The sequence below is a fragment of the Rana temporaria genome, chromosome 2 (assembly GCF_905171775.1).
Source record: "Rana temporaria chromosome 2, aRanTem1.1, whole genome shotgun sequence".
Classification (NCBI taxonomy): Eukaryota; Metazoa; Chordata; class Amphibia; order Anura; family Ranidae; genus Rana; species Rana temporaria.
The window spans coordinates 463500655-463525503 of NC_053490.1; the positions used below are offsets into that span (position 1 = coordinate 463500655).

Genomic DNA, 24849 nt, shown 5'->3' on the forward strand with positions numbered 1-24849 from the left:
TTCTGAGCCCAAGGCAAGGGTTAAATTGCAGGGATATTTTTCAGATCCCATTTTTATTGCCAGAGGTACGAGACAGGGCTGCCCCCTGTCCCCTTTGGTCTTTGCCATAGCAATTGAAACATTAGCTATCGCTATCCGATCAGAGCCGGATATAAAAGGGGTATCTTGTGGACCCCAAGTTCACAAATGCACATTATTTGCGGATGATCTCCTCCTTTTTATCTCATCCCCGACTACGTCTCTACCCAAATTATGTAACTTACTCGAGTCTTTCGGGAATATTTCGGGGCTACGTGTCAACATGAATAAATCCCAGGCACTTAATATATCCACACGAACGTCCATAGTCGAAAGTCTGAAACCTCATTTTGATTTCAAATGGGCCGAATCATCTATACGTTACTTAGGAATAAACCTAACCCCCAAAATTGAACAACTGTACCAGGCAAATTTCCCCCCTATGTTTCGCAAACTTGAATTAGACCTTCAGACATGGGCTCGACATAAAATTTCATGGTTAGGTAAAATTAACTCAATTAAGATGACTCTTTTACCCAGGCTGCTCTACCTATTCAGATCCCTTCCGATACCTATTAAAAAAGATCAACTGAAATTATTTCAAGGCAAAATTCTTAAATTCATTTGGGCGGGTAAGGGATATAGACTGGCCCAAAATGTCCTTTATGGGCCCAAAACACAGGGGGGTCTAGGGCTTCCGAACTTATTCAGATATTATCAAGCGGCTAGGTTAGCCCAACTATCTTCTCTGTTTTCAAAAAGCGAAAAACCTGATTGGATTGATATAGCGCCGATCTGAAAATTAAACCACTACTGGTGTACCATTCTCAGACCCCTCGTGCATTTAGGGAACAAAATGTGAACAAGGCCAGACTGCCCGTCATGTGGAGAGCCAATGCCAAAGCTTGGGTCACAAGGCAATTGTTTATGGAATGGCTGCACGAGGTGTTTGCACCCACCGTCAGAAAATATCTTTCTGATAACCAGCTGCCTGAAAGGTGCCTTCTTCTGATGGACAATGCCCCGGCACACCCTCCAGCCTTGGTGGATGATATGGATGCTGAGTATGACTTCATCAAGGTAAAGTTCCTCCCCCCCAACACAACACCACTTCTGCAGCCCATGGACCAGCAAGTCATCTGCAACTTCAAGAAACTGTACACAAAGGCGCTCTTCACTAGGTGTTTTAATGTCACTGAAGAGACGTCCTTGACTTTGAAAGACTTCTGGAAGAAACATTTCAATGTTGCCCACTGCATTAACCTCATTGACAAAGCCTGGGAAGAGGTCACTCCCCGAACCCTAAATTCAGCCTGGAGGAAACTGTGGCCAGAATGTGTCGCTGAACGTGAACATGACTTTGAAGGGTCTGATGCAGAGGTAGTGGAGGAAATTGTGTCCATGGGCAAGAGTATGGGTCTGGATGTTGATGGTGCTGATGTGGAAGAGCTTGTTGAGGAACATAGGGAGGAGCTGACCACGGAAGAACTTTCTGAACTCCACAGTGAGCAGCAGAAGGCACTTCTTGAGGAGCATTCCACTGAGGAAGAGGAAGAAAGGGAGGAGGTTAGCAGTGATGCCATAAAATCCATTATGCAAAAATGGAATGAGTGCCATGATTTTTTTGAAAAGCACCACCCCAACATAACTGTCGTGAACAGAGTGTTAAATCTCATGAATGATAATGTGGTCTCTCATTTCCGGAGGGTTATGCAGCGCAGGAAGAGACAAGTGACATTGGACAGATTTTTCAGAAAAACTGAGCCTGCAGCTAGGAGACAAAGGAGAGAGAAAACCCCTGAAGGAGATCCCCCTGATGTCCTTATGGAGGGGGACTCTCCCTCCAAACAATAACTGCCTCCCACCTGCCTTCCTCCATGCCAGAAGTCATCTCAAGCAAGGTTAGTGTCCTCTCTTTATACATTACTATACTGTACTAATGTATATTGTAATTTGTTTCATATTTTTGTGCTTCAAAAACCCCCAAAAAAAGGTCAGCACGGATTAACCGGATTTACATTGAACCCTATGGGAAAATGTGCCTCGGTTCGCGACCAATACGGTTCACGACCAGAGTCAGTTCACGAATTAAGTTCGTGAACCGAGGTATCACTGTATATGTAAAGCACTCCATAAATTAACAGTGTTATATAAGTACTTGAAAGAAATAAGTTTATGTATGTGTTCCTAACTTAAACTTTTCTATAAACTGGAAACATTTTGTTGACTTTACTTAAACCTATGGTCTATAAACTGGAAACATTTAGGTGGCTTTACTTGAACCTATGGTCTATAACAGTGGTTCTCAACCTTCTAGTGCCGTGACCCCTTGATAAAATTTCCCAAGTTGTGGGGACCCCTAGCAGTAAAATTATTTTTGTAGCGTGGGTTGTCAGCACCCAAGGCAAGACAAGTAATTTGCGCCCCTAACCCACAGACATTTAGCGCTCCCCAAGTCCCTTCCACTCATACAGTATTAAAACCCCTTATGGTACATTTTAGGATGTACCACTCTTTCTTGTTGTTCTCCTTTCTTTCCCTTTTTATCTCTCCCAATCCCAATTTCTTGTTTTTTTTCCCCATCCCTCTCTCTAGCCGTCTCTCTTGTTCTTTCTCATATTCTTTCTCTCCCTTTTTCTTTGTTCCTCCCCCTATTTTACTTTGCCATGTGGTCTCTTTTTTATTCCAACAGAAGGAGAGTTCTGATCAGCCAAATTAGGTGCTCTTGATCAAGGTCATCTGCTGATCTGAGAACTGTATTAGGGACTTTTAATAGCAACTATAATCACAGGTTGTGTTACTCACTATGTCTTTGACTTCACTGTGTCTCCGACTTTGTGGTGTCCTGCAGCAGTGACACCTATGCCCAAATCAGGAGATAGGGTCTCCTCCAGCCCCTCCCACTTCACATTCCTTACCAGCCAGCTGACACCTAGTCTCTGCCCCCCAGCCATGTCGTGAACTGAATGGGCGGCTGCAAAGAAGCTGAGTGGGCGGCCATGGGCTCCAGGAACAGCCCTGCTGGGCAGCCATTAAAGGGCAGGGAGAGCGGTGTGGGATTCAGGAACAGCCCAGGATTTGGTGACCCCTGGCAAATTGTCATTTGACCCCCAAGGGAGTCCCGACCCCCAGGTTGAGAACCACTGGTCTATAAACTGGAAAAATGTAGTTGGCTTTACTTAAAAATATAGGGCCAGATTCACAGAATAGATACGACGGCGTATCTCCTGATACACCGTCGTATCTCTCGTCCTATCTATGCGGCTGATTCATAGAATCAGCTCCGCATAGATAGCCCTAAGATCCGACAGGTTTAATTGACTTACACCGTCGGATGTTAGGATGCAGTACCTCGGCCGCCGCTGGGTGGAGTTTGCGTCGTTTTCCAGCGTCGGGTATGCAAATTAGCAGTTACGGCGATCCACAAAGGTTTTTGCGTTCGTTACGTCGGCGCAAGTCTTTTTTTCCCATCGCAAAGTTAGGTGTGCTATTAACATGGTGTAAAATTACTCAACCATGTTAAAGTATGGCCGTCGTTCCTGCGTCGATTTTGAATTTATTTTTTTCTGGCGTAAGTACGTTACGCACGTCGCGATTCACAAACACGTCGCGCCGCTGTAATTTCGCGCAAAGCACGTTGGGAAAATTGCGAACGGAGCATGCGCAGAAGGTCAGGCGCGGGAGCGCGCCTAATTTAAATGGTACACACCCCATTTGAATTGGGCGGGCTTGCGCCGGACGGGTTTACGTTACACCGCCACAAGTTTACAGGTAAGTGCTTTGAGAATCAGGCACTTACACTGAAAACTTGCGGCGGTGTAACGTAAACGGGTTACGTTGCGCCGCCGCAATTGTACCTGAATCTGGCCCATAGTTCCAGAAAAGTTAAGGTATGTATTCCTAACTTAAAACACTATGGTCTATAAATTGAAAAAAAATGTAGTTGGCTTTAAGTTGAAAACATGAAAAGTCTAATGAGTTAGACAAAAATAAGTTTAGTTGACAGTACTTAAAAAGCTGATGCAAATAGTTGCCTCAATTTCTTTTGAGTAGACTCAGCACACAATTTTTTACAGTTTAGGCACACCTGAAGACATCCCAGGGTGCACAAAAGCTTGTCCTGAGAATGTATTTTTTGGTGCAAATTATGATGGACAGTACTCAACTGTTACATAAAATAATTTGCAGTGCTCAAATATACAATCAATTAATACAAAATTGTGTAACAATTTGTATAAAGTGAAAAAAATGTGTCCCTATGAAAAGGAAAAACAAATGTCCACCAACGTGAAGAGACCAAGAAAATGTGAAAAAAAGTCTTAATGCCTAGTACACACAAGCTGGATTTCCGAGTGGAAAGCCGAGAACCAGCTCAGTAACTTTTCCTCCGTACACAAGGCCGGTTTTCCCGTCGGGAAAACTCAGATGAGAGCTTTGGTCAGGAATCCTGACCGTGTGTATGCTCCATCGCAGTTTTTCCCGTAGGAAAACTGCCAAAAACTTCCGGGAAAAAGTCTGCTGGGAATCCCGGCAGGAAAAAGGAAAGCAGGTTCTCTTTTTTTGTCTGGCGGTTTTTGGCAGTTTTTCTGTCGGAAAAACTGCGAGGGAGCATACACACGGCTGGCATTCCCGGCCAAAAGCTCTCCTCGCAGTTTTCCCATCGGTAAATCAGGCCGTGTGTACGAGGCTTTAAGATATAAGGACACAAAATCCCTAATCTTGATGTATGTAGAATATTAGCTGATTGACATAGCTGGAACCACACTAAGAAAATGGTAAAGAAAAGGTGTTTACAGAAAATGACCACCACCAACTGTGCAGAGGCTTACCGGAATGTGTGGACTTAAAGGGGTATATACCTCTTAAGTCATATAGGCTTGTGGTGACAAATACCATATATGTAGAAATGTGGCCTGGATCAAAACAAAACACTCCTTATCAACAGGTATTAAGTATTCAACAGGTTTCCAATATGTAGTACAAATGGATTTCTCATGGATGGAAGGAGGACCACAACGAAACTCTGTATTCACACCATGTGACCAAAAATTGAAAAAGGTTCCACATAGTGTGATATCGTAGATAAAATGTTTATTTTAAAAAGAATAAAATAAAAAAAACTCCCATTTCACATGGAGATGAATACACTTGCACGTATGATGTGAATAAGTGCAATGATGTAGGCAGGACTCGACCCAGGGGGGAACCATTTAAAAATTTTGGTCACATCGTGTGAATACAGAGTTTTGTTGTGGTTCTCATTCTATCCAGCGCTGTGCATGCCTGCTGCTCTTCTCTCCCCTCAATTTCGGGTCTCGCTGGCTTTGCTGTGCCCTTGGCTTCCAGTGCTGTCAATCCATACCAGTGACGAGGGAGCAGGGGGCAGGCCTGCGTCCTGCTGTCTGTGTCAATGGACGCAGCAGCGGGGCTCAGGTACGAGCACACACGAGTGCCCCCACGGGAAGCGGCTTCCTATGGGGGCAGTGAGAAATTATACCGCTCTAAAAACTGCTAATCCCTTGGCTTTGCTTCCGTCCCACTAAACCAAAAGGGTGCTGGCTATGCACAGGTGCATTGGATAGAAAAAGGTCCTGGACTGCCGCACTCCTTAAAACGATGTCTTTATTATAGAAATAAAATCCAAAAAACAACCAATGCGATGCAGTCAAAATGAAGTGAACAAAAGGAAAAAGGTGGCTGACATGTTTCACATCATGAAAAACGCTTCCTGATGACGACATTATTTGAAACGTACGTCGAGGCGGTACGTGAACACGCACAGCACTTTCCGTTCCAGCTGGTTTCTCAGCAGTGAGAGGTGGAGCGCACGCTGTTAGCCTCCCCAGCACGGACGCATCTCCACTTATCCATTTGACCTACAAGCCTATAGCCTCAGTGCCGGGACGAGGGCACCACCCAAAGTAAGGGGCCACTCGGCACTGTGTTTTAACTTTGTCATTTTAATAAAACGTTATTATGCCATGGCGGTATCTCTCTCTCTTTTGTTATGCCTTGACAAGCTGATCCATAGGAAAACTCCAGGTGTTTTCAATCTGTCCATGGTGACAACAAGCTTTTCTGACCTTTTATCTAGCGAGAAAGGTCAATAATTTGTGGTAAGGAGCCATCCTTATTTAGCACTATCTGGGTGTTTTATCGGTGAAGGTGGAAACCCTCTCTTTGTTCTATTGCATGCACAGTGCGGATTACAAGGAGCCTTTGAACACTTTATTTCAAGTTTTATGGACACTTTGACACCTTTTTCTTTTTCTTTTTGTATGCTTCAAGTCTATGCATGTAATTTGAAAAAGGGAATGAACCGCGCTTAGGGCCCACCAAGGCTGGTACAGGTACAGTGAAATGTGGTGTGGGACCAATAGGTTCCAATGAGATAAATATGTAAAATAAAATATGGAATTAAAATAAATTAAAAATTAAAAATTGAGATGTTAGGCTGCAGCCCCCCAAGAACGATTCCCCAAGGGGAATGGTAAGAGTAAATTGGGAGTGGGATGGGGTAGTGGCGCCGCCCTACTTATAAACTGTATCAAGTTGTAATTGTGAACAGTGACCCTGAGGGGTGCGTAAATAAGTGTAGTGATAATAAAGCCAGCATAAATAGTGAAACCAGCAACTGAATACCAGCTAGATACTAAGTGTAATGACAGTGACTGAGTGCTGGCATGCAAAACTAAAAACACATACAGTGGTATAACAAACAGATAAACCAAACTGTGCTGTCACTGGTAGGCTGTAAACTAGCCTGTGTGTGTTTCCACTACGTGAGTGTTAGACACTCATATAAAAACCATAATCATAAGGAAATATATAATACAAAAAATCAATAATAAAGTGCAGTGAGAAAAACAATCTTCATAAGATAATAAATAAATAAAAATAGTCCAATGATATAGTGCAATAAGGGAGACAATCTTCATGAAAATAAATTATGACTAAGTACAAAGTCCATCCAAGGAATGAAAGAATCCGTGCTTGCAAAGGTGCACCTAAAAAGGTGGGTGCTCAAATGAACATTGGTGAGAATTCCACGCAGTGATCACGGTGCTCCCCCTCTTGGGTCCCCACTCACCAGAGGCACTAACCCCTGCAGGGGTAAAGTGCAAGAAGTATGCCTCCAACGGCTCTGGGATCTCCCACGGCTCCTCTGTTGTACTTGGGGCCTCCTTCACTTCTTAATGGTGGTATACCGGATCCAGGGGTAAAAGTTGTTTTTATTGGTCCACAGTCCTCCGAAAAAACAAATACACTTGCATAGCGTAGTAGGTTTGAACAAACGCTGGTTTATTGACACTAGCAATAACATGCACAGTTTGTAGAATAATAATAAAAAATATTGGGCAATAAAAACAATAGAGCAAGGGTAATACTCTATATAAGGATAAAAACTAAAAACTAAAAACAAGAGTTGCAGGTGGAGTGGCTAACAGCTGCTAGCATTACTCCTATCGCCGCACTGCGTGTACCAGGAAGTGTCGGCAATAGCCTGGGAACGGCGTGCGTTCCACCAACGACCAACTGGAAACCGGAAGTGCGTGCGTGTGTGCGTGTATCCGCTTTACGCACGTTTCGTTCAGATACGTCTTCAGAAGCGTATCTGAACGAAACGTGCGTAAAGCGGATACACGCACACACGCACGCACTTCCGGTTTCCAGTTGGTCGTTGGTGGAACGCACGCCGTTCCCAGGCTATTGCCGACACTTCCTGGTACACGCAGTGCGGCGATAGGAGTAATGCTAGCAGCTGTTAGCCACTCCACCTGCAACTCTTGTTTTTAGTTTTTATCCTTATATAGAGTATTACCCTTGCTCTATTGTTTTTATTGCCCAATATTTTTTATCATTATTCTACACACTGTGCATGTTATTGCTAGTGTCAATAAACCAGCGTTTGTTCAAACCTACTACGCTATGCAAGTGTATTTGTTTTTTCGGAGGACTGTGGACCAATAAAAACAACTTTTACCCCTGGATCCGGTATACCACCATTAAGAAGTGAAGGAGGCCCCAAGTACAACAGAGGAGCCGTGGGAGATCCCAGAGCCGTTGGAGGCATACTTCTTGCACTTTACCCCTGCAGGGGTTAGTGCCTCTGGTGAGTGGGGACCCAAGAGGGGGAGCACCGTGATCACTGCGTGGAATTCTCACCAATGTTCATTTGAGCACCCATCTTTTTAGGTGCACCTTTGCAAGCACGGATTCTTTCATTCCTTGGATGGACTTTGTACTTAGTCATAATTTATTTTCATGAAGATTGTCTCCCTTATTGCACTATATCATTGGACTATTTTTATTTATTTATTATCTTATGAAGATTGTTTTTCTCACTGCACTTTATTATTGATTTTTTGTATTATATATTTCCTTATGATTATGGTTTTTATATGAGTGTCTAACACTCACGTAGTGGAAACACACACAGGCTAGTTTACAGCCTACCAGTGACAGCACAGTTTGGTTTATCTGTTTGTTATACCACTGTATGTGTTTTTAGTTTTGCATGCCAGCACTCAGTCACTGTCATTACACTTAGTATCTAGCTGGTATTCAGTTGCTGGTTTCACTATTTATGCTGGCTTTATTATCACTACACTTATTTACGCACCCCTCAGGGTCACTGTTCACAATTACAACTTGATACAGTTTATAAGTAGGGCGGCGCCACTACCCCATCCCACTCCCAATTTATGCATGTAATTGCATCATTGCACTTATTCATTTATATCCCCATGTGGATAGATGTTATATATTGCACTTATTTGAGACTTAATTGTGAATTTTTGTGATTTTTTGTCTATTTTGTTTCACTATTCATTTATTATTTTTCTCACTAGCGCCCCCTGTCTTTGTTTTTCATTTTGTATTCAGATTCTGAATTTTTGGGGAGCAGCTTAACACACTTTTCTATATATATTTTATATATATATATATATTTTATATTGGCGCGAGATCCTTACCCACATGTTTCACATCATGTGATGCTTACTCATAGCTAGTGAACAATGACAAAAATTGTGTTTAAAAAGAGGAGGGGAAAAAGGTGAATGGGGTGTTTCACCAATTAGCCCACAGGTGATCGTTAGTCAATAGAACACTTTGATGAACCCTGATGTTTCACACATGGAATACTATCGTGTATGGGATTAAATAAATAAAAAATCTCATACTGGTGATAAAAGATGATGAAGAAAAAAAAAAACACCATGTGTGAAACACACATATATCATAACCAATATGGTGAAAAAAGTGACGTGTGTATACCATAAATATAATAAAGTATTTGACAGTACAATAATAAATAAATAAATGAATGTGAAATAGGAAAAAATTGTGTATCGGTATGTGTATAAACACACACGGACATATAAGATGTCACAAAATTCACACACAATATTTGTGTACTGTGATAGTTTATTATAAAATATAATTATAAAATATTTTGATATGTTCACATATACCACTGTCTAATAATATAAGCCATCCAAGACCAGCTTCTACAGGGCTGCACTGATTACAGCTGGAGTAATTTTTCCCACTACATATAGGATTCTGTAAAGTATACAGTTGTCCTTCTGTGAGAATGAGCGTTTGGCATTGGTGTCAGGAGCATTGCTTTGCACTGTGCTTGCCATAATAACTTGATTGCACTTTTGGTGAAAGATTGCCACCTTGTGGCTATTAATTATATTACTTACCATGTCTTTTCTTAGGGATGGGCTTGTGATTCTAGTACAGGGGTCTCCAAACTTTCTAAACAAAGGGCAATTTACTATCCTTTTAGGATTTAGGGGTCGGAATGTGATCATCAGGAGTAGATAATGCCTCAGGTTTGGTGGTCAGTGGGAGTAAGTAGGAGGATGAATAGCGCCCCGACATTGGTATTAGCGGGTGGAATAATGCCCCTATTAATGGTGTCAGTGGGTGTAATAGCGCCCCACCCCCTATTAGTGTCAGTGGAAGGATTACGCCTCATCGTTGGTGTGAGTGGGAGAAATAGTTCCCCATCATTGGTGTCAGTTGGAGGAATATTGCCCCATCATTTGTGTCTGAGAAAGAAGCTGTGCCCCATCATTTGTGTCAGAGGGAGGAATTATGCCCACCTGTTGGTGTCAGTAGGGGGAATAGTGCCTCGTATTAGTGGAAGGACTAGTGTCCCAAGAGCCGGATAAAGGCAAGTAAAGGGCCACAGTTTGGAGACCATTGTCCTAATACAATATGCAGTATCCAGTATAGTAAATAGCATTTGCTGCATTTTTCCAGTCTATGTATTTAGACAAATGTATATGTTTGCAACATATTTGTCTATTTCAGTGTGCACTAACATCTACAAGCTTAAACAATATGTCAAAAAACAATACACAAAGTTCAAAAACCAATGAGAAAATGAGAATTCAATGAAACCAATACATTGATCTTACCTGAGTAAATGTTCTAATATACAGCATATAGTAAATTGTAATTACTGCCTATAGCTCTTCCCTGCCTATGTATTCACAGACAGGTATACATTTGCCTATTAGGTGGTTGTTTTCTGAGCACAAATATCTATGCCAAAGAATAATGCACAGTGTGCAGAAACCAAAGAGAACTCACAAAAAGCAATACAAATTCATCTTGCATTAATTCCCTAGGAAACACCTTCAACCTTCCAACTGGCCATACATCTGATGGCAGAAACATAACATGGTCACCAGTACAAAGGTGCCACACCCACCTTACTGCTGGCCACATTTGTGAGCAATAAATTAAAGAAATACAATGTTTAAAAATATATATATAATATAGATATCTATCTATCTATATATATATATATATATATATATAATAATAAAATCTATTTAAAAAACAGTTCTGTAAAGCTCCCCAAACTTACGCATAAGAACATAAACGCACATGTCAGGTGTACCTGCATATGAAAATGTGCCACAAATAATAGGCAGCACACCACAGTGAGAGCAAGTTTTCTAGAACCACCATTCATTGTTAAATCTGATAATTAATGCGTTCTAAAGGCTTTTAAAGCATCACCTATGGACAATTTTGGGTATGATGTGAAAACTAACAACTAGCAGTTTTTTATTCTCCAGGATCTCTGCTTTCAGAAAAGATAATGGCCACGATTCAGATACATTGGAGTATCTTTAGTGCGGCGTAGCGCATCTGATATGCGCTACGCCGCCGTAAGATAGTGAGGGGAGATCAGTATTCACAAAGCTCTTGCCGACAACGTTGCGCCGGCATAACGTAAATAGGCCGGTGTAAGCCCGCGTAATTCAAAATAGGTGGAAGGTGGGCGTGATGTATTTAAATGAATCGTGACCCCATGTTAATGAAGCGCCGAACGAACGGCGCATGCGCGCGCATGCTCAGTATCACGTCAAATTTACTCCCTAACATACGCTGGCTCAATGCCTGTGACGTAAACGTAACCTACGCCCAGCCCCATTCACGTACAACTTACGTGAATTACGTAAAATTCGATGGCTGTTCCAACGTCCATACTTTGCATTGGCTGCGCCTCATATAGCAGGGGTAACGTTACGCCGGACGTAAGCCTTACGTAAACGGCGTAGCTAAATCCGACGGGTGCAAGTACGTTTCTGAATCAGCGTATCTAGCTCATTTGCATATTCTACGCGTAAATCTACGGAAACGCCCCTAGCGGCCAGCGTAAATATGCACCCAAGATACGACGGCGTAAGAGACTTACGTCAGTCGTATCTTGGACAAATTCAGGCGTATCTGATTCTTTGAATCAGGCGCATAGATACGACGCCTCACATTCAGACTTACGACGGCGTATCTGGAGATACGCCGTCGTAAGTACTTTCTGAATCTGGCCCAATATGTTTGGAGGGAGTACTCTTCAGCCCTTAAATGTGTATTGTAACATGTGTACAATAAATAAAAGTGGGAGGGGGAATAGAACATTTGGGGCCATGAACTGTGAGGGTGTGGTGTGATTTGGTAGCATCAGGTGGGAGACATGACACATTTCAGCTCAGCTGTGGTGACACCTTAACCACTTAAGACCCGGACCAATATGCAGGTTAAAGACCTGAGGTGCTTTTACAATTGGGCACTGTGCTGCTTTAACTGGTAATTGCGCGGTCATGCGTCCTTTTCTTCCCACAAATAGAGCTTTCTTTTAAAGATATTAGATTGCATCTGCGATTTTTATTTTTGGCGATATAAATGGAAAAAGACTGAAAATGTTGACAAAAAATTATATTTTCTACTTTTTGTTATAAGAAAAATCTAATAAACTCAATTTTAGTCATACATTTAGGCCAAAATGTATTCAGCCACATGTCTTTAGTAAACAAAATCTCAATAAGCGTATATTTATTGGTTTTCGCAAAAGTTATAACGTCTACAAAATAGGGTACATTTTCTGGAATTTACACAGCTTTTAATTTATGATTGCCTATCTCATTTCTTGAGGTGCTAAAATGGCAGGGCAGTACAACCCCCCCCCCCCCCCCCCCCATATGACCCCATTTTGGAAAGTAGACACCCCAAGGAAATTTCTGAGAGGCATGTTGAGTCCATTAAATATTCATTTTTTTTGCCCCAAGTGATTGAATAATGACCAAAAAAAAATAAAAAAGTTGTCACCGCCTTCGAGATTTCTAAGGGCATACATTTTTGATTTCACTCCTCACTACTTATCACAGTTTTGAAGGCCATACATTGGCAAAATAGCACAAAACCCCCCGAAATGACCCCATTTTGGAAAGTAGACACCCCGAGCTATTTTCTGAGAGGCATGGTGAGTATTTCACAGCTCTCATTTGTTTTTGAAAATGAAGAAAGAAAAATATATATTTTTTTCAAAACTTTGTGACAAAAAACGAGATCTGCAAATTACTCACCATACCTCTCAGCAAATAGCTTGGGGTGTCTACTTTCCAAAATTGGGTCATTTGGGGAGGTTTTGTGCCATCTGGACATTCCATGGTCTCCGAAACTGTGATAGGCAGTGAGGAGTGAAATCAAAAATTTACACCCTTAGAAAGCCTGAAGGCTGTGATTGTTTTTTGGGGTCCCGTACGCGGATAGGCTCCCAAAAGATCCCACACATGTGGTATCCCCGTACTCAGGAGAAACAACAGAATGTATTTTGGGGTGTAATTCCACATATGCATATGGCATGTTTAAGTAATATATAATTTAGTGACAACTTTGCGCAAAAAAAAAATTATTTTTCCAGCAAATTGTGTCAAATAATACACTTTTTTTTTATTTGAATGCACTAAAACACACTATATTGCCCAAATTATTGATGAAATAAAAAAGATGATCTTAGGCCGAGTACATGGATACCAAACACGACATACTTTAAAATTGCAGTGGCGACAAACTACATATATTTTTAAAAGCCTTTACAGGTTACCACATTAGATTTACAGAGGAGGTCTACTGCTATAATTACTGCCCTCGATCTGCCCTTCGCGGTGATACCTCACATGCATGGTGCAATTGCTGTTTACATATGACTCCAGACCGACGCTTGTGTTCGCCTTTGCGCAAGAGCAGGGGGGGACAGGGATGCTTTTTTTTTTGTTATTATTCATTTAGCTTTTTTATTTTATTTGTAAACTGTTCCTTACATATTTTCTTATTTATTTTTTTAACAATTTTTTTTGTTATCTCAGGGAATGTAAATATGCCCTATGATAGAAATAGTTAGTGACAGATGCTCTTTGGGGTCTATTCCTCTGCCCTCAAAGCATCTGACCCCACCAAGATTGGTGTGATAAAATGCTTTCCCAATTTCCCAATGGCGCTGTTTATATCCGGGTGGGGGGCACATTCCCTCCCACTGCTTGTAAAAGCAGTCTAGAGGCTAATTAGCCGCTAGGATTGCTTTTAAATGAAAGCCGACCGCTGGCTGAAAAGAATGATACCAAGATGATATCTAAACCCGCAGGCATCATTCTGGTATAACCATTCAAAGTCCAGCAACATACCATACGTTGATGGTTCTTGTTGGACATGTATTGTAATCTTTTTTTTCATGCAGCCTTTTGACTGAACGAAAAAAAGAGATTGATCAGTGGGTATGCCCACCATTAGCATACCTCCCTTCATCCACCAACTTCTAATGATGGGCATATATGCACCATTTATATATGCCGAAGCATGGGGGCATCCTCCCGCAAAAAATTTATGCCGCGCACACGGTCGGACTTTTTCACGGGCATGCCTCCGTCAGAATTTCGACCGTATGTACGCGGCATAAAAAGATATGGCGCTTACACACGGTCGGACTTTTTCACGGGCAAGCCTCCGTCAAAATTTCGACCGTATGTACGCAGCATAAAAAGTTATGCTGCGTACAAACGGTCAGACTTTTCCACGGGCAAGCCTCCGTCAGAATGTCGACCGTATGTACGCGGCATTATGAGCAAAATCGCTCCTCCACCCCTAATGCCCCCATGCATCGGAATATATGCTCTTTTTTTAACTGTGGTGGTGAAATCACCTCCTACAGCACTGGAATCCCGGCTTTATGTATCATGGGAGCAAACGATGTTGCTGTCAAGATAAATAAATCCGGGCAACAGCTGAATGGCGTACCTGAAAACAGTGAAGTTAATTAAATATCTGAAAAGCAAGCATGATAAAACATAATAACAATAATACATTGCAGAATAGAATACAGTAAAAAAAGAGCAGAACAATAGAGAGAGAATAGAGAGGGAGAGAACAATAAAATGACAACTATTTTTTTTTTTTACTTTTTTTTTTTTAACACTTTTTTTTTGTAACTGTAACTGTTCAACTTTTCGCTTCCAGGTTTGGGTCTCTCAAAATGCGATGGCATCTTGGGAGACCCTGTGTAAGTGTGTCCTAGCCTGTGAAATGCTTTACCCTACGCTAAAACTTCACTCGTGTGTGGAAGCGTAAAAAAACATATCCCAATGCAAAGACCAGGATTGTCAGGACAGGAGGGACAATAATAACGGGTGTCACGCCTATATCCCTGCTTGCTACAGACACGACATCTTTTTGGGGGGGTTTGTTGGGTAGGGGTACTCTCGAGGACAAAAGGAAAATGCCTCTCATGCAGTCGGCTTACTGCATTTGGTTAGGAATGGTGAGGTGTAGAACCGCTTGGATACAGGAGTTCTATGATAATCTCATCCTGGAATTGAAGGAAGGATCCAGTCCGTCCTGAAGCTCTGTATATAACATGAGCATTCAGTAAAGCCAATTGAAATAAGTTCAGAGACACTTTTTTGTACCAGCATCTCGCCTTACGGGCAATATGATACAGCACCAACAACTGGTCGTTGAGGTCCACTCCTCCCACATTTTTATTATATTGGTGGACACAGAGGGGTTTCTCCACACCAGCCGCTGTACGAATTTGGACTGTCGTGTCTGCGATTAGGTCGCACGGTGCCACATGCTCCAATCTGATGATCAAACAAGTGACTAAAAAGTGGAACTATTGTGTAATAATTGTCCACATACAAGTGGTACCCCTAACCGAATAAGGGTGACACCAAGTCCCACACAATCTTTCCAGCGCTCCCTATGTAATCTGGGCAGTCCTCTGTCTCTACCTGACTATCTTTTCCCTCATAAACCATAAAGCTCCATGTATAGTCTGCTTCCCTGTCACAGAGCTTAGAGAGCTTGACCCTGTATCTGGCACGCTTGCCGGGAAGATACTGCTTGAAAGACAAGCAGCCAGAAAATGTAATTAGGGACTCATCAACACAGACAACTTGATAGGGAGTATACATGGCTGCAAAACATTTGTTGAAGTGGTTTATGAGGGGCCGAATTTTGTAGAGCCGGTCATATTCAGGGTCTCCACGTGGACGACAAAGTTCATTGTCATTGAAATGCAAGAACCCGCAAGATCGCCTTGTATCGTTTCCTGGCCATGGAAGCAGAGAACACGGGCATATGGTCATGTGGACCAATAAGTCCGCAACTTAGGAAATTTATGTATGCCCATGTTGAGGCAAAGGCCTAGAAAGGTTTTAAATTTGGAAACCGTAAGTGGTTTCCATTCTCTGGCAAGGACGGACTGGGGATTAGCGGCGATGAAATTACCAGCATATAAATTACTCTGGTCCACAATAGATCTATAGAGATCTTCTGTGAAAAACCGCGAATAAAAATCAAGTGACATAAAATCAGCTGTTTCCACCTGAATACCGGGTTGGCCAGTGAATGGGGGAAGTACAGGTTCTGCAGAAGTGGTAGGGACCCAATTAGGATAGGCTAATTTTGCAGGAAGGGCACTATGGGCACGACGGGCCTGTCTTTGTCTTCTTCTTGGTGGTAGCGGGACACTACATGTGCTTTCCACCTCGCCAGCTTGAACTGCACTTATAGGACTCGCCACGTCACCACGTGATACTGCAGTGCTGGATGAACGACCAGGGTGTACTAGGCTGCTGGTGCTTGCCAGTTCACCAGAAGGAATAGCGGCACTAGTACTGGCTCTCTGCTCCATACGAGGGTCCTGCTGTTCTTGCGCCTCAACAACATCAGAATGGGGTCGGGTACGCCTGCCCTTAGCAGGGACCACAACTTTGTCGACAGAGCTATCTGACATGGAGCCGCTGTCTTCTATGGGGATGTATTCTGATCCAGATTCTGACAGATGCGTGACCTCCTCTTCACTATCTGTCAGGCTCAGAATCTCGTAGGTCTCTTTACTAGTGTACATTCGCTTTGCCATTTTGGGCTCTAAATTTAGTGGTACACTAGTAAGGATTCACAGGTTAAAAAGCACCTGATCTGTCAGCAAGTGTAGAAAACGCTTAAAAAAAACTGTTAGCAATCAGGCATGTCTCTGCGAACGCTGCAGTTATGTGTGTTGTGTTTTGAAAGTGACAGTGATCGATCGATACTGCACTTGGGTGGGCTGGACTGGGCTGGGTGGAGGGGTAAAACGCAGGTGCTAGCGGGTATCTGGGCTGATCCAACTAACAATGCGTTTTTGGGAACCCTAAACTGCTGGGTACGTTAGTATAGATCTGATCAGATCAGATATTGATCTGTTCAGATACTATACCACTAAGGGGGGTGTATGCTTTGCGCGTGGGTGTAAGCGTTACTGGCACTAACCTAACGCTGCCTGGGGTGACGCAGACCCTGACTGACGCTAAAATTTTATTGATATCACCGGGCGATCCGGGGGTTAAACTTTTATTGGGTTATATACGGCGGGTGCCCTGATGCTATAAACAGCAAACTAACTAACCAGCGTCACCCGTAACACTTATACGGTGATCACTGGTGAAAGGGTTAACTAGGGGGGCAATCAGGGGGTTAAAACCTTTATTAAGGAATATATGGGGGTACCTGACGCTATATAAAAACCTGGCGGCGAACCTAAATAACTAAATAACTAACTGGCTAACCAGTGTCACAAGTGACACTTATACGGTGATCACTGGTGAAAGGGTTAACTTTAGGGGCAATCAGGGGGTTAAAACCTTTATTAGAAAATATATGGGGGGACCTGACGCTATAAAAACCTGGTGCCGAACTTAAAAAAATAACTGGCTACCTAGCAGCACCAGTGACACTAATACAGCGATCGGAAAAATTATCGCTTAGTGACACTGGCGATAGGGGGTGAAAGGGTTAACTGGGGGGCGATCAAGGGGTTAAACCTTTATTAGGGGGGGTAGGGGGCTACCCTGGACCTAAAGGGGCCTAAAGCTAATGTCCCTAACACTTTTTTACAGTCACAAATGACACTAAATGCAGTGATCAGTAAATAAATGATCAATGCAATTAGTGACACTGTGACTGGGGGCTGGGGTGGGGGTGATCGGGGGGTGATCTGGGGGTGACTGGGGGGTGGACTGTGTGCCTATGTGTACTGGTGTTAGTGTAGTGTTGGTGCAACTCACGTGACATGTCTTCACTCCACCAGCTCCGATCAAAAAGACTGCCTCGTGGAGCGTGACATCACTTCCTCTGCCTGTGTTTACATTACACAAGAAAAGGAAGCATCTGATTTGCTGGGAGCGATCGCGAGGGGGTGGCCAGAAACCAATGGCCGCCCCCTCATCCCAGATCGCTCCCACAGCAAAACGGACCGCCGCCAGTTCCGGTGGGGTCCGATCGGACCCCGACCAGCAGGAAGGCAGACACGTACAGGTACGTGAATGTGCCTGTACGTGCCATTCTGCCGACGTATATCTACTGGCGGCGATCCTTAAGTGGTTAAGGAGAACATTCCCCACTCAGCCACCTGGGAGGTGCAAACCGTGTTCTTCCCACCACAACCAACACCAACCTGGGGCTGCACATAGACCCAGACACGTTCCCTTCCAGAATACCACAGTCTTTCTAAGAGGGCCACAATATACAGCTGAACCTTATCCTGACACATTTATTTTTTGGAGCCCAAAATGAGTGCTCAAAAACAAAGTGAACAAAAGTGCCTTTGGTTCCCTCCCTGACCTTCCTGAGACACAAGACTCCTAAAGCGGGTAATGCACACTCAGGACCACCTAGTCAAAAGGCCCTGTGGACAGGGGCGTATCTAGGTTATGGCAGCCATGGAAAGTGCCATGGGCACCATATGAAGGGGGCGCTGGTGAGTGGTTGGGCAGCAATGCACTTACCAGGGTCTCTTCTTCCCTCCTCCCGAGCATAGGCTGGATCTCCTTTCAGCACCTTTGCTAATGGACAATGGCAGCGCTGCAAGAGGGACTATTTCTCATTTCTTACTCCTGTAAGTGCAGTCACTGGTCGCGGAGTAAGCAGGCAGCTGCATTTCCCGATGCTACCTCTACAGTTCCAGCTACAGCAGCCCTGACAGCTGAATATCACTCCTCCGCCTGCTGTCAGGGATGCTATAGCCAGGACTATAGCGGTGGCATCGGGCCGGTGTATTTCTCGACAGGACACCTGGACTGTTGACTCAGTCAGGAGGTGTCTCCTCACAGGCCTTCTGACTCAAGGTCCTATCAGTGCAAAAGCAGAGCCCGGCCACCTGCCCAGCAGGAGGGACGGCTGTACTGCCAGTGCCTTATGCTGAGACTGATCCTCTTGATTAAGATGCAGGCACATTTCCTTTTTCTGGATCTTCCTCTCTTTTGGTTTACTTTCTTTCTTTATTTTTTTTTTTTTTTTTTATTTTTTTTTTATATATTGTTTAAATAACACAAGGTTATTTCTTTAGACAAATGTGTTATTTATGGTTTAGTTCTTTTCTTTTTCTTTTATGGTTCTATTTTATCCATATGAATGCATTCTTTTGTCAGTGTCGGTACACTGAGATTTCTGATAGAAGATTTTTTTTTTATATATATATATATATTTTTTCTTTTTTCTTTTCTCGATTCTCGGAATCTGAGGCCTTGTACTCACGAGCAGACATGTCCGATGAAACCGGTCCGCGGACCGTTTTCATCGGACATGTTTGCCCGGGGACTTCTGTTCGATGGCTGTACACACCATCGAACAGAACTCCGCGCGTAAACAATATGCGGGGCGTGTCCGCGGTGTCGCCGCGTCGATGACGCGGCGACGTGGGCGGGCCTGCCTTTTAAATGCTTCCACGCATGCGTCAAAGTCATTCGACGCATGCGAGGGATGGCGGGCGGCCGGACATGTACGGTAGGTCTGTACAGACGACCGTACATGTCGGGGGGACAGGTTTCCAGCGGACTGTTTTAAAGCAAGTCCAGGAAACAGTTGTCCGCTGGAAACCTGTCCGATCCGCCCGAAAATGGTCCGCTCGTGCCTACACACGGCCAAACATGTCTGCTGAAACTAGTCCGCGGACCAGTTTCAGCAGACATGTTTGGTCGTGAGTACGGGGCCTAAGGAGAGAATATTGGAGGTGGAGTTAATCCCCCAAATATATTTTAAATATAGTTGATTGAAAATATTTTTCGCTATCGAAATATTCTTTCCCTGGATCGAGGATATGGGTATACCATGGTTTTGGTTTATTTTTTCATTCTATGTTTTTTTTTTCCATTTTTTTCCCACCTGATTCACCAAGAGTGATTGTTTTGGAACTGGATTGGAAAAATGGATGGGAGTGATGCTATACATCCCTGGAAAAATCCTTGAACCAGATGTGGTACCGGGAGAGATGGAGATTTATTTATGAATTTACCATATTCTTAGAATTGAATGTTATGATTTTTGGTGTGATTCATACTGTTAGTTACAGTAAATATAAACGTGAGTTAGGGGATAACTGGGGATGAGAAAGTCCGAGTGATTACTCAATTTCAGTTAGATTGGTTTACAGAAATTTTTGATTTTATTATTTTTTTGCAGTATTCTTTATCTCAAACTGCCGGTTGATTTTTTGATCAGGACCGAGGTGTTATTAGAAAGAGTATACTACTACAAGTGTCATTGTGTAATGCAATGTAATGACTCTTTGCTATATTGTATCTATTGTACTGTCTTTATTTTGAAAATAAACTTAAAAAGGATCACTAAAGGAAAAAAAATGTTTTGCTGAAATGACTGTTTACAGGATATAGAGACATAAAAGTTAACTGATTCCTTTTAAAAATGATTAAAAATAGATTAAATTCAATCATATAATGTGCCTGTAGTTTCACTTTAGTTTTTAAACTGGTTTCATGTTTATGTGAAGTAAAGAGACCCACAGAACAAAAACAAACAAATCCAGGGCAGTGTTTTGTTTTTAAAATTAATCTGATTGGTTCTGAGGAGTTTTAGACACACAGCTTGGACCACAGTGAAAAGCTGCCATGAGATTTTTCATAAGGAGCCAGACAAGCCGGAAGTGTGGAGATCACGCAGAATTACAGCAACTTCAAAGCAAAAACGAACAATGAGGACATGAAACCAGTACTGCAGTAAGGTAAAGGAAGCTATTTAGCTAAAAAAAAGATTTCCTTTAGTGATCCTTTAAACTTGATTGAAAAAAAAAAAAAGATGCAGGCACATTTCTCATGCATTCCCCTCTCCCTGCAGGCCATGGCTCCTTTGTAGTCTAAATCCATATTTTTGAGCCCCATGAGATCAAACACAGGGGCCCAGGAGGCTGTAAAATGGAAGAATTATTTTTTCTAATTCGGCTTGCTAGAATATCAACTCCTCCCCGCTTGTATGTAGTTAATGGCAATAAAGGCTCTCCCATTCCATCTGGTCGGATTGGCAGCACACAAAGAAGGAGGAGGAACATCAGTTTCTTCCTCTCCTCTGTGACAACTGAGGCCATAAGTTATGAAGATTTCATCACTTCCAGTATCGGTTCTGCATTCACCTGGCTGGTACCAGCCAAGAAAGCAGCCAATAAGCCTTGGAGGGCAGAGGAGGGATCAATGGGTCTAATAAACCCCAGATTTCTCCATAAAGAGGATATGTCACTACCCAAGGTATCACAAGGGATGATAAATATCACTTGAAGACAGTTGAATTATTTTTTGAAGTTAGGGCAGGGCCAGGGATGGGCCCAGGGGTGGGGTCATGGGCCACATCAGATAGGCTTAAGGGGGCCCTATGATGTCTAACAGTGGCCCTGGTCTCTGGTAAGGGGGTAGTGGGGGCACAGACTCTGGCAGTGGCTGGGTTTGTGCAGCACTGCAGCAGGCAGGGAGAGAGGGTATCCTCTTGTATATCAGTGCAGTCATCATTCTCAGTCACACTGTGTGTGGGGGACTGGGGAGTAGCAGAGAAATAAGAGCACAGCCTACTATGCTGGAATTTGTAGTCCCATGGAGGTGGGGAAATTCTCACACATACTGTGGAGGGAGGCTGGTCATATAAAGTAAAAGGCTCTGTGCTGTTACAGGGCTGCCATGGCTGACCTGACCCCTGTCTAAAAATACTTATTGTCTGGCACACTGCTTTAAGGGGGAACTCTGCAGAATATGGGGTAAAGGGGAACGCTGATGTAAGTGGGATCTCTGGACTCTGTGATAACCAGATACCCCCTCACATCAGAGGCCCCCCTACATCCCAGTCGGCAGAGATCCCCTTTGTGTCAGAGTCCACCCCCCCCCCCCATACAGTGTATATAAAGATGACCCCAGAGTCCACAGCATTCTTTAGATCAGATTTCCCAGTGTGAAGGGGAACTCTGTGGATTCTGATGTAAGGGGGGCTCTCTGGGAACTCTAAGGGGGGAACTGTGATATAAGATGTAACGCTATTGACTCTGGTGAAAGGGGTAATTAAAGCGCTTGACTTGTAGTTTTGTTAGCTGTTTTTTTTTTGTTAAGGTTATCTGAAAGATGGGTTTCAAATGTTTTGACAGGGGCGCAGTTTCAGTGCTTTCCATAGGCACCATTGTGGTGTCCCAGTACAGGTATTTGCTGTAGGCCCTGTCAGATTGAGGCCCTCGGCTTGTGGGGTCTCCCCTGCAGGGACTCAGCTAGTTATGATGTGATTTATACTGTTATGGTTGATAATACGTTTATTAGGTGTGTATAGCTTTAAGGGGTTTAGTCAACCATCTCATGTTCAGTCAGAGTGTATTACCATCTCATGTTCAGTCAGAGTGTATTAGAGTCGGGAGGACTAAATGCTAGACAATACCTTATTGTGTTGTGTTATACTACAGGTCAGTCTCTATGATCCACAGCTCTCAACCAATAGGCTTCAGTCTAAACAGGCCCTTATAAGGGATTGTACTTCCTGTTTAAGCCAGTCTAGACTACACAGAGTTCCTGGCAGAGCAGAGCAAAACACAGTCAGAGAAGCAGTGTAGGCCAGAAGCCTCCAGTTCAGGAGAAAATACAACAAAGAGTGGAGTATCCCTAAACATTACAGAACCAGTACTTCAGCTCATTTATCGGATCAATCCGTTATTCCGGCGAACAGCCTCAAGTCTACAGACACTTCAGTAAGTGTACCTATTTTTCAGCCTAGTTAAGCATAGGCCCTGAATTACTAATCCGGCGCTTTTGCAGCCGAGTATATATATGATCAACTAAGCTCAAGCATTATCAGCCGTGTGATCCTCTAGAGACTGCCTGCAGAATATTTTGTGACACTGTTTAAAGCTGTGAAGATTTTGACACCTGCCTTCATGCCAGTAAAGCCTTCGTTGTTTTAACCCCTGTTGTGGACTGTGTTATTACCATCCTAACTAGCGGGGATACGGAGGCCCCCGGAGCTGTAGTTTCCCGGGGTATTCCAAGACTACAGTGGCATCACGTGACAGAGAGGGTTAATACCATCTGGCCCTCACTAAGGGTTAATACCACCTGACCCTGGGCTCCTAGCCCCAAGAACCAAGTAGCTAACCATCAAGCGCATATGTGTGGCCGTGGGGCTCATCCTCCCCGGTCACCACACCATTTTCACTAGATACGCCTCTGCCTGTGGACCCCTCTCCTCATGATCAGCTTAAAGGGGTGGTAAAGGAAAACATTTTTTTCCCTAAATAGCTTCCTTTACCTTAGTGCAGTCCTCCTTTACTTACCTCATCCTTCGATTTTGCTTTTAAATGTCCTTATTTCTTCTGAGAAATGCTCACTTCCTGTTCTTCTGTCTGTAACTACACACCGTAATACAAGGCTTTCTCCCTGGTGTGGAGAAAGCCTCTTGAGGGGGAGGGGGCGAGCAGGCAAGTCAGGACACTCTCTACTTTGCAGATAGAGAAAGAAGCTGTGTGTTAGTGGGCGTCCTGACACTCCTGCTCGCCCCCTCCCCCCTCAAAAGGCTTTCTCCACACCAGGAAGAAAGCCTTGCATTACTGTGTGTAGTTACAGACATAAGAACAGGAAGTGAGGATTTTTCAGAAGAAATAAGGACATTTAAAAGAAAAATGGAAGGATGAGGTAAGTGAAGGAGGACTGCACTCAGGTAAAGGAAGCTATTTAGGTAAAAAAAAATCCGTTACAACCCCTTTAAGCTGACCCCGTGTACTAGGGAGAAAGCTCTCACGAAGAGAGACCCCCAAGGTAGGGGAGGAAGGCTGACCCTCTGGTTCCTCTATTAGGGATTTACTCCTGTGTCCCACCTCACCCAGTGAGTGCCTCAGTTTAAATTTGTCACGGGAAGATCCCTCAGGACCCTTATCATACCAGCAGGGGTATTATACAGAAACCATCAAGCCATAACAATGGTGGAGCACCCCTACTGGAAAATAATAAGGACAGATACTACACTTGATCTTAGCCAAAAGTTTGAGAGGCCTTATCCTGCCATGCACAACTTTATTCTCAGAACAGAAAAGAATGGTGAGTCTCCAAAAAAGGTCCCACTGAGATTTGAACTCAGATCGCTGGATTCAAAGTCCAGAGTGCTGACCATTACACCATGGGACCTCTAACTCTTCAATTTTTTAACACCTACATCTGTAAATATGTCCCCCCCAACTACAAAACTTTCCAACTCAGGATTTTATATTTTTATTTCTCTTTATTACCTTGTATACATCCCTCCCCACACCCACCGAGCACTCTCGGCTGTCTAAATCCCAAAATTTTAGCTCAGAGCAACCTGGTGAGCAAATGGACCGCTACCCCGGATTTGCAAATGTGCAAATTAGCAGAGGTCATGTAATTGCTTCTATGCGCACACACAGCGCATTGCCAGAACCACTTGTAAGGATTAGATAGGCCAATGTTTAGGGACAGGACTCAGTAATGCTAAAATATTATAGTGATTTGAGGCTTTACATTTTCTTAACCACTTTAGGTCCAAAGAACCGGTGCATCACGGGGTTAAAGTGGTTATATCAGGATGATGCCTACAGCTACAGGCATCACCCTGGTAACTTATTTTTCAGGCAACAATGCTCTTTTTTGTAAACTATATCCTAACAGATAATTGGCCATCAGATCGCTTTTACAGCTCATTGTCCCTGGGGAGTGATGAGAT

General features: G+C 43.3%; 1 non-coding gene across 1 annotated transcript; it reads right to left on the reverse strand.

Annotated features, from left to right (window-relative positions):
- Nucleotides 1-24221: 24221 nt before the first annotated feature.
- TRNAQ-UUG lies at nt 24222-24293 on the reverse strand. Its single transcript has one exon. It is a non-coding gene; the product is annotated as a tRNA-Gln (tRNA).
- Nucleotides 24294-24849: the final 556 nt, after the last annotated feature.